Source organism: Rhinoderma darwinii, unplaced genomic scaffold (assembly GCF_050947455.1).
Source record: "Rhinoderma darwinii isolate aRhiDar2 unplaced genomic scaffold, aRhiDar2.hap1 Scaffold_108, whole genome shotgun sequence".
NCBI lineage: Eukaryota > Metazoa > Chordata > Amphibia > Anura > Rhinodermatidae > Rhinoderma > Rhinoderma darwinii.
This window is the reverse complement of record NW_027461950.1, coordinates 214,207-224,709: the sequence shown is the minus strand read 5'-3', so window position 1 is coordinate 224,709 and position 10,503 is coordinate 214,207. Positions and strand designations below refer to the sequence as shown.

Genomic DNA, 10,503 nt, shown 5'->3' with positions numbered 1-10,503 from the left:
TATTAAAAGTTCCAAAAAGGTCTTTTTTGACCTTTTGAGGGACAGAACATAATAATAAAAAAATAAGTAAAGTGCAAAAAATTAATCCGATTAAAAAACGGTCAGGGAAAAAACCGGATGCAAATCGGGTCCAAATCGGCCGGTAAAAACAGCAACACGGAACGGAATCGGAACGGATGCAAACCGGCCGGGAAAATCGGCCAAAAACGGACGATTTTCCCGGCCGACACTCGGACCCTGTCGTGTGAATGAGGCCTAAGGCGGGATTCACACGACCGGGTCGCGCCCGAGCCCGAGTGCCGGCCGGTAAAATCGGCCATTCTGCCCGGCCGGTTTGCATAAAGTTTTGCATCCGGGCCGGGCAGATCTGGACAGTGACATCAGCGGCAACTCCTGAAGGGGAATCCCCATGTGTTCGGGGATTCCGCTTCAGGAGTTTCCCCTGATGTCACTGCCCAGATATGGACAGAGACATCAAGCGCTCTGTCCAGGAGCGGAATCCCCGAAAACACGGGGATTCCGCTCCTTCAAGGAGCTAAAGTGCGGCTAGCACATAGCAGAGCGGGGAGATACCTCCCTGCTCTGCGATAGTGGCGTCGCTGCAGTAGTAGCAGCCGCAGCAGCTGCTAGCGGCGCCATCGAAGGTGTCGCCGGGCCAGGGTGCTTTTAAAACAAGCAGGGGAAGGGAGCCAGCGCAGCGCTCCCTTCCACCTGCTGTACACCCCGGCCCTGCAAAACAGTGTACAGCGATGCCATTCGTCAGAATGGCATCAACTCCTCCTCACATGCACTCTGCGCTGTGAGGAGGAGGAGATAGAGCGCAAGCGCCGGAAAACCCGGCCATCACTCGGGACACATCCCGGTGATGGCCGGGTATTACCCGGCCCCATAGACTTCTATGGGGGCCGGGTACCCGGCCGAAGATAGAGCATGTCCTATTTTTTGACGGCCGGTTTTTCCCGGCCGTCAAAAAATCGGTCGTGTGAATAGCCCCATTAGGGGTCTATTATTCCTAATGCAGCCGGGTGCCGGCCGATTTATGAACGGCCGGCACCCGGCCGGGAAACCATGTCGTGGGAATGAGGCCTAACGCAGCATGTGATTACGATTTTTATAAATATTATTCACTTGTATTAAATAGATTTCTACTACATGTAAACATAAAGGTTTTCTATATTTTCTTTGCTATCTTTTCTCTACCCCACATGGCCACTCTATGGTGATGCAGGTGGGGGCGCTATTTCACTGTTTACCTCCGGCAGCAGAAGGGCGAGGTGCAGCCCTGCCACACAACAACAATCCTGGTTCCGCAGTAGAATTTTCTGTTTTTTTGGTGTAAACTTTTTGCATAGATTTTCATTGTAGGATCTGTACAAAGTGGAGCTGCCAGGAGATCGGAGACTTGATGAGATGGACGCATGCAGCTCCCGTCAGGAACATACTGCTTAGGTGAGTAGTCCCACCTCATAATATCCATGAAATATGGAAATAAATAGGTTTTGGACAAATATCAAACTATCACTGGCAGGCAAAAAACGTTAAAACAGAATTTTTAATAAATATTAACTGTAAAAAAAATAATCAAATACCAATTTAATTTTACTACAAAACACATAGCACCTCGATCAGTGGTACAAGCATCTTTGGGGTACTCCAGCGGGTAGAGTTTATAGAACAGGGTATAATACTAGTAATACCAGTTCAATATCAGGGCATAATAAATGAGTAGTCCCACCTCCCCTTTCTCATCCATATCAGGCTCTGTTCACATCTGCGTTGGGGTCCCGTTCTGACGTTCCGTCGGAGGTTTCCGTTAGAACGGGACCCTGAGCAGACACCGACGAAAACCAGGGGTTTCCGTTTCCATCACCATTGATTTCAATGGTGACGGAGCCGGTGCCCGTGGTTTCCGTTTGTCTCTTTTGTGCTCCGGACCCTTCGTTTTGCCGGAAGCAATAGCTTAGTCGACTACTGAAATCAATGGTGATGGAAACGGAAACCCCTGGTTTCCGTCGGTGTCAGTTTGTGTCTGCTCAGGGTCCTGTTCTGACGGAAACCTCTGACGGGAACGTCAGAACTGGACCCCAATGCAGATGTGAACAGAGCCTTAGGGCATGACCAGACGTGGCGGAATTGCTCTGCAATTCCGCTGCGGATAGTCCGCAGCGGAAATCCGCAGCGTACACGTTTCTCCATTGCTTTCCACAGCTTTTTAGTTGGGTTCGTTTACACGTTGCGGACAATTCTGCGGAGCATAGGCTGTGGTGCGGAATTTGGTGTCCGCAGCATACACTGGCTGTTGCGGACGTGTAGCGGACTTGTTGCGGACTCATTGCGGAATTTCTCCATTGACTTCAATGGAGAGTGAAAATTCCGCAATGAAGTCCGCAGATGTTATGTGTGCTGCGGAGCGTACTGGTTTTACTAACATGATAGTTCTTCATTCTGGCTAAACCTATGTATCTCTAGATCTACAGCCAGACTGAGGAAGTCAATGGGGCTCCCGTAATTACGGGTGATTACGTGTGCGCACCCGTAATTACAGGAGCGTTAATAGGCGATGTCAGTAAATAGTCACTGTCCAGGGTGCTGAAAGAGTTAAACGATTCGCAGTAACTGTTTCAGCACCCTGGACAGTGACATCCGATCACAATATACATCAGCCTGTAAAAAAAATAGAAGTTCATACTTACCCTTAACTCCCTGCTTCTTCCTCCAGTCCGGCCTCCCGGGATTACGTTTCAGTCCAAGTGACGGCTGCAGCCAATCACAGGCCAATCACAGGCTGCAGCGGTCACATGAACTGCCGCGTCATACAGGGAGGTCGGGCTGGATGTCGAAAGAGGGACGCGTCACCAAGACAACGGCCGGGTAAGTATGAATTTCTTTTTCTTTTACTAGGGAAAGGGCTGTCCCTTCTCTCTATCCTGCACTGATAGAGAGAAGGGAAGCCCTTTCCCCCTCAATACGCAACGGCCAGTCCGCATCAATTTAATGCCCATTTTAGGCAAAGCCGCGACAGAATCTGCAACGCAGATTATGTGCGGCATTGATGCGGACAGTGTATGCAGAACTCCGCCACGTCTGGTCATGTCCTTAGACTGTCACACAGAACCCTCTGCATGTTCTTTATATCCACAATTTCTAGTTATAATCCCTCCTCATCGGGCTGCAGCGGCCAAACCGCAGGAGAAGTGGGGGGTGTGAACATAATCTTAGGCAGCCTTGGCTGGAATTACAGCTGTGATTGGATAGAGTAGGTCACATGTGGACACGAAGTCCCTGTTTACACACCAAGTTTTTTGCAGGTGGAAAAATCTGCCTCAAAATTCCTTCTGCCGCTTTTTTTACGCATTTTTCGACCACGGCCATTGAGCACCGCAGGCAAAAATGCTGTGAAAACCATTTTCTTTGCCTCCCATTGATGGCAATGGGAGGTCAGAGACGGAAACGCTTGAAGAAAGGGCTTGACGCTGCTTTTTCCTGTGAGTGTTTTTTTCTCGTGGGAAAAACGCCTCTGCATCCCATTGAAATCAATAAGATTAGTTTTCGGAAGTTTTTTGATGCAATTTTCGAATCGGTTTACACCTCAAAAAACGCTCCAAAAAACTCTGTGTGAACTAGGCCTAATATTTCTCCATATATTACATGTGGATTTTGCAGCATATTTGGCTGTGCATCCTTTGCATTACAATCTACTGCAGATTGTTACTGCTGCAAGTTTATGCAGTTTTCTAGAACCCTATTCACATTCATACTTTATGTGTCAATTTGACCATGGAAATCTGCAATAAATATGTAACATGTGAACATAGACTTAGGAGCTACACGTGATGTTTCAGGCTACATTTAGGGCATGACCACACATGGCGGAATTCCTCCGCAACTGTCCGCATCGATGCCGCACAGAATCTGCGTTGCAGATTCTGCAGCGGATCTGCACAAAATGTGCAGTACATTGATGCGGACTAGCTGCTGCAGACTGCGGGAAAAGTGCTTCCCTTCTCCCTATCAGTGCAGGATAGAGAGAAGGGACAGCACTTTCCCTAGTGAAAGTAAACGATTTTCATACTTACCGGCCGTTGTCTTGGTGACGCGTCCCTCTTTCGGCATCCAGCCCGACCTCCCTGGATGACGCGCCAGTCCATGTGACCGCTGCAGCCTGTGCTTGGCCTGTGATTGGCTGCAGCCGTCACTTACACTGAAACGTCATCCTGGGAGGCCGGACTGGAGACAGACGAAGGGAGTTCTCGGTAAGTATGAACTTATATGTTTTTTTACAGATAGATGTATATTGGGATCGGTAGTCACTGTCCCGGGTGCAGAAACAGTTACTGCCGATCGCTTAACTCTTTCAGCACCCTGGACAGTGACTATTTACAGACGTCTCCTAGCAACGCTCCCGTCATTACGGGAGCCCCATTGACTTCCTCAGTCTGGCTGTAGACCTAGAAATACCTAGGTCCAGCCAGAATGAAGAAATGTCAAGTTAAAAAAGCAAGACGCATCCGCAGCACACATAACATGTGCATGACAGCTGCGGACTTCATTGCGGAACTTAGAATCTCCATTGAAGTCAATGGAGAAATTCCGCCATGAGTCCGCCACTGCTCCGCAACAGACAGAGCATGCTGCGGACACCAAATTCCGCTCCGCAGCCTATGCTCCGCAGCGGAATTGTACGCATCGTGTAAACGAACACTGCTAAATTAAAGTGAAAGTCAATGGAGAAACGGCTCCGCTGCGGATTAACGCTGCGGAGTGTCCGCAGCGGAATTTAAGTGGAATTCCGCCATGTGTGAACCCGCCCTTACACACTGCAACCAGGTTACATCACACTTGTCTTCTCTCCCAGATTGTCCTGGAGACTTCCAAACTAGGGAAGATCTTACATGATGTAGCTGCATAAAGGAAGGCACTCTGCTGGGACTATTTGTGAGGGGGAACTCTGCTTGTAGTGGTTATTGGGGGCAGTCTGCTGGGACTATTTGTGAGGGGGAACTCTGCTTGTAGTGGTTATTGGGGGCAGTCTGCTGGCACTAATTATTGGAGGCACTTTGCTGGCAATATGGTTTATTGAGGGGTCTCTGCTGGTAGTGTTGTTTATGAGGGGGCAGTATACTGGCACTGTGTAAGGGACAATACTCTGCTGGCACTGTATGGGGGCACTCTGCTTAGTCTAATGATGGGGTCGCTCGCTGATAACTGAGGCTTCTTAGCTGTCCTTATCGGTGGGGTTTACATAGGAAAGAAATTCTCAAACCACATCTCAAATCTCCCTGTAGTTGATTCTAAAAACAGACAAGTATGGCTCAGAAAAACGGCTGCAAACAAATAACCATTGATGTGAATGGAAATGAACAAAATGTTTTTTGCTTTCTGCGATTATTATTTACATGTTTTATAAGACATGTTGCATCTCGTGTTATACACAGCAGGAGGCAACAGCACACGTCTTATCACACAGGAAGAGGAAATACATCAGAAAGGGAAACGGGAAGAGGAAGAGCAGCCATGTCATACAGGAAATACAGGGAAGTGACATCATCACAGGAGGTAACGTATATCCTGTGTGCGGGGACCCCAGAAATATGATGAGACTGACGTATCAGGGCTGATACATAGTAATGTTATGTTAATGTTATGTTATTATATATCATTACGTGTGTGTTTAGGCTGTGCTTATATATGTTAGTAGGTCGGAGCAGAAGGATCGCATGTTCTGTATACAAGCTCCAGATAAGAAGAACATGGATCAGCACAACAACACCAGCGCTCCTGGGACTGCGCTCCAACCACACAGCATTTCATCCGGAGGATCGACTGTTCCGTAGTCCAAAACGTCACTTCTCGGGTTCTATTCCTACAATGGAGGAAAAAAGCAATTACATATTTTCAGTAATTATTGTTACAATATCTCCATTAAGGAAATCTCATGTATGGAATATTTTTTTGTATCACCTTAACTTCTGGTTACACCTGAAATGCCCTATAAGGGTATTTAGATATCATAGAGGGGGTATCACGCTGGAGACCCTCTCTATGACCCAAATGGAAGCTCTGCGCCACCTCTGTCCAGAGGCTGTGTGTGGTATTGCAGCTTTTCTGTATTGAAATGTATAGGGCTAAGCTGTCCACACACGGCACATCACCTGTGGACAGGTGTGGCTCTGTTTTTGGAAGATATCAGCTCTATTTTTCTAATTATATACAACCCCTTTAATGAAATAATCTCTTTAGAGGGTTTTCTCCATCTCAGACGTTTATGTGATATCCACCTATGCGCATGCACGCAGCTCTCTCCGTTCTGTACTATGGGAGTTACACAAATAGTTCAACAGCGCTCAGCTGTTTCCGAAACTTCCATAGAACAGAATAGAGAGAGGGACGTGCGAGGCCTTTCCGAAGTCATTCTCCACCTGGAATCAGCAGCCATTAGACGGGACAGGGATCTGGGAACAAAGCAGGAGAGGGTCAGGGAGAGACCTCCGTTTTCCACATAGGTGTGAGTCCCAGAGAAATAGTAAGATGGGAGTACCCCTTTAAATAAAACTTCTTAGTGATGATCCATTTTCTTAAGGTGTTTAATTAAACTATGGACAGTAAGGTCAAAGAACCCGCACCCAAAATATCTATACTGGAGTGACATGCCTGTTACTAACGCTGTATACAAGCTCCCCACGTATAACAGACAGGGCCCTCACTGAGACTTTGTAGGGGCTCCTAGAGACAAATATATATTGATGTACAGACATTTTCCCCTCCGTTATTGTGCAGCACGACCTCCCCACATATAACAGGCAGGACCCTCACTGACCCCCTGGACAGACACATAGGCCTGAATATATTTATATCTTTATATTTTCCATTATTCACCTGCAGGAAATGTTATTTTTAGAAATGGGGAGAAATACTTGGAATTGTGTTTTTTTTAGTTTCTGATGTTATTTTTGTTACTTCTCAGGTATAAGGAGAAAAGTATCCGGCACAGACAAGATGAGACGTGGATGAAGATGTGCGGAGGACTGTACCCCACCGGGAAAGAGCGGGCTGTCACTGGTATTACCATGGGGCAGATTTACTAAGGCCTCATGCACACGACCATGACTTACGGCTCGTACGTCCGCGGAGTGTCACCCACGGCCACCCTCAAATCGCGGGCCGTGCATATGACCGCGTGCATTATTTTCTATGAGCCTGTACCGCAAAACACGACCGTAATAAGACATGTCCGTTGTTTTTGCGGTCCAGGTTCCTGGGCAATGCATGGACCGTGGAAACCAAGGTCGTATGCATGGGCCCATTGAAATGAATGGGGTCGCAATTCACCTGCAGATTTGCGGGTGAATTGCGGCCGCAAAAATAAGTTAGTGTGCATGGGGCCTAAAACTATCTGAGTTTTACACAGTGTAAACTGATACAAGGAAGTCAGAAATTGTGCCAAATTTATCACAGTGGTGCACGATGTATGATAGATTTTGCTAGACATGCTAGGCACTTTTCTCTTCCTTATACCACCTCTTGGTTGGCTTAGTTTAAGACACGCCCCTTTATTATAGGCCACGCCCCTTGTCAAGCACGCCGCAAAATGTGTCTAAAACAATTAATAAATATGGCGCACAACATGTACGCCATAATTCTGGCTCAATTTGAATAGTAAATCTGCCCTACTATAAATGTAATATAAATTTGGGGTTAGTATTCAGGGCATATTCCCTATTTAAAGAATTGATAAGAGTCGGGAATCCTTCAGCTTAGTCCATTCTCTCTACTATCAGTCAGTACAGGGAGTAGTAGTACATATAAAACATTACATGGTCACCATGTCAGCTTTATTCTGCCTGCACTGACAGCACAAAGTCTTCATGGTGACTGCAGGACTGGAGGTCAAGGACCACCTCTATGATGTCCGCGGGACCTAATAGGGATATGGCTCTTTTTCCATTTATTTGTTGTTGTACTGTAATGAGAATATTATTTACATGCAGTAGTTATTGCTAGGGGTATTTTTTTTTCTGAAAATTCTATAAAGAGCAAGTGGTGTAGGATTGGTTCAGACTGGTGACATCAAGACACAAATGTGACCTCAAGAATTCGTCAATGAGCTGATAATCCCGGTGCCAATTCTGGCTGCAAGTAATATATAAAGGGGCACACCTACCTCAAGTACTGGCACAGTATAAGGTCATCAGGGTGACTGCAGGACTGGAATTAACGCTCTTTTATGAAAAGTGTGTTTTGCAATGTTCAGCACATGGCAGCTTTGTGTATACAGTAGTATATAGACCCTACTGCACTGATTCTTCATACTATACCCTAATAGAGCATAGTTGACAATATTTGGAATTTCTTTCTAGGGACACTTCGGTTTCAGATGGATTGAGACAGGACTTGTCAGGGCCTACCTTTGACAGAACGTGGTTCATTGTGCATGGCTTGTCATGGGGCAGGGTTAGCGAGAATACACTTTGTGTACCAGATATTCCCTGTATTCTGTCCTCACTATAAAAACATTGCAGTAAGGACAGTATAGAGGGAGGGTATCGCCTGCAGAAGTGATCTAAGTAAGTATGGCACGTGACCACTGTGGCCAGTGATTGACTAGTTCGATCATGTGCCGATACGGGACATCACTGGTCCAGCCTATGTAAACAGGCCGGCAGGGGATTGTGAACCGCCGGCACTGGAGCCGCAGAGAATTAGAAGGTGGGTATTTGCTAAATGGTGCAATTTTCAGTTTGAATTACAATTTTTATAAAGCCTGGAAAACCCCTTTAATACCAAACCCTAAAATGTATTCAGACCCCCGGACAAATCCCCTTTATGTACTTCCCGCTCCTTCAGCAGCTCTGGGTCCCATTCGGCTCCGGACCCCACCTCTGCTGGCTGAGCCAGGAGCTGTTAGTGATATTAGCCTTTACATATTGGAGTAATCCAATAGATGACAGCCAATTTTTTAAATAAAATCCTGCGATGTAGTTTGGGTGGGCACTGCGCCTTTGATTGCATGACACATTTTTCTTGGAGTTCCCCTTTAAAAATTGGTAAGCGGCGGGTAACACAAATACTTCACACGTGGACAGTAAAGTAAAACCCATTTTATTTTGACTGTATTTCTGGACCGGACTGGTCCGGGACTAAACTTGACTGGTCCCTTCGTCAGGTTAAGATCAGATAAAGGGACAAGTCGTGCCAGAAACGCGTATTTAAATAAAATTCTACCATCGCTTGGCGCCCTATCTGTCCCCGTTTTGAAACCTTTGTGTTAACCGCATCTTAGTTGAGCAGATTTACTTGTGAATTTTGTATCTTAGTTGAACATAGAACGCACTATCTACCTACCTGGCAGATAAAGGGTCTTCGTGTGGGTCACGGGGAATATCTTCAAGAGAGCAACTCTTCACTAGGACATTTTATTTATTCTTGTTTCAGAACTGAAGGGAATGTACCGTACAACATCAGCAGGAGGAAGCCCTGGTGTCGAGAACGTCAGCCATGGAAAGGGATGTGCCAGATCAAGGTCTCTACGCTAAAGAGGCAGCAGATATGAACCACTAATGTCCATCTAAGAATGCCGGAACGTCATCCGTCCACACCTCCTCCTTCCCATCCCCCACTGTCCAGAAGGGGTTTTTAAGATCCATCCAATTAAAAGACAACTGTCCAGAAGTCTTTGAAAATGAAGCCTTGTCCATGATTCGCAGGGCTGCGGTGAAGTACAATGGGTTTGGGTGTTTAATGGCAAGTCTCTTCAGATGCCCGGCAATGGACTGCCTCCCCTCGTCCTGTTTGGTAGGGTCTCTGCACTCCCTTTCCTGTAGAACAGCTGCCTCTACAGATTCCCAAGGCCATCCATATTTTTTTCCTGTCTGGCTGATAGCAACACATGTCAATAAAAACATACCTCAATGTATTTATTGTATTTCTAATAAAAATGGATAGACAAATACATAAAAATAATTTGTTTTAATTCCAAAGAACTTTCATAAAATCTATATTATACCTGTGTAATCAATTGTGGACATGGTCACTGATTCATTGAAGTCCAGCAAAGAAATCCCCCAGCCTGAGACATACTGTACTCCGTGTCAGAAGAACAAGAAGCTACAAAAAGAGAGACAACTGCATCCAGTCGATGTTCTTATCAACAAAGAGGTTTAAAAGGTGAGAAGACTAATTGACATTTTTTTTCAAGGTATTACTCTATGGAGCGCTCCTGTTATCATCTTTGTCTCACACTGTATTTTCCTAAGGTACTGTATACATTTCACTCATTAATGCCGACCTAGCCAAGTGAGCACACAACAAACTAAGCCTGCGCACCCAAATAGAGTACCAACCATCTACACATCATTCCAATAAAGGAGTTTTGCCTTTGCACAGCGCTCCAAGGGGAGCACAATACAACTTCAATACTGCAAATACCTAACCTGAACGTCACATCTGCACCTTCCTCTTCTCTTTTGAAGATGTTAGTGTACAGAGTAGTAGGGGAATTGACCA

General features: G+C 46.1%; 1 long non-coding RNA gene across 2 annotated transcripts; it reads left to right on the top strand.

The window, feature by feature from the left end:
• Positions 1 to 1,072: 1,072 nt before the first annotated feature.
• LOC142699021 (uncharacterized) lies at positions 1,073 to 9,940 on the top strand. 2 transcript variants are annotated; one of them, XR_012865923.1, is made up of 5 exons: positions 1,073 to 1,449; positions 5,436 to 5,556; positions 5,696 to 5,898; positions 6,965 to 7,059; positions 9,433 to 9,940. It is a non-coding gene; the product is annotated as an uncharacterized LOC142699021 (long non-coding RNA). The 2 variants fall into 2 exon arrangements; XR_012865922.1 differs by lacking the exon at positions 1,073 to 1,449 and having other exon boundaries at positions 4,820 to 5,556.
• Positions 9,941 to 10,503: the final 563 nt, after the last annotated feature.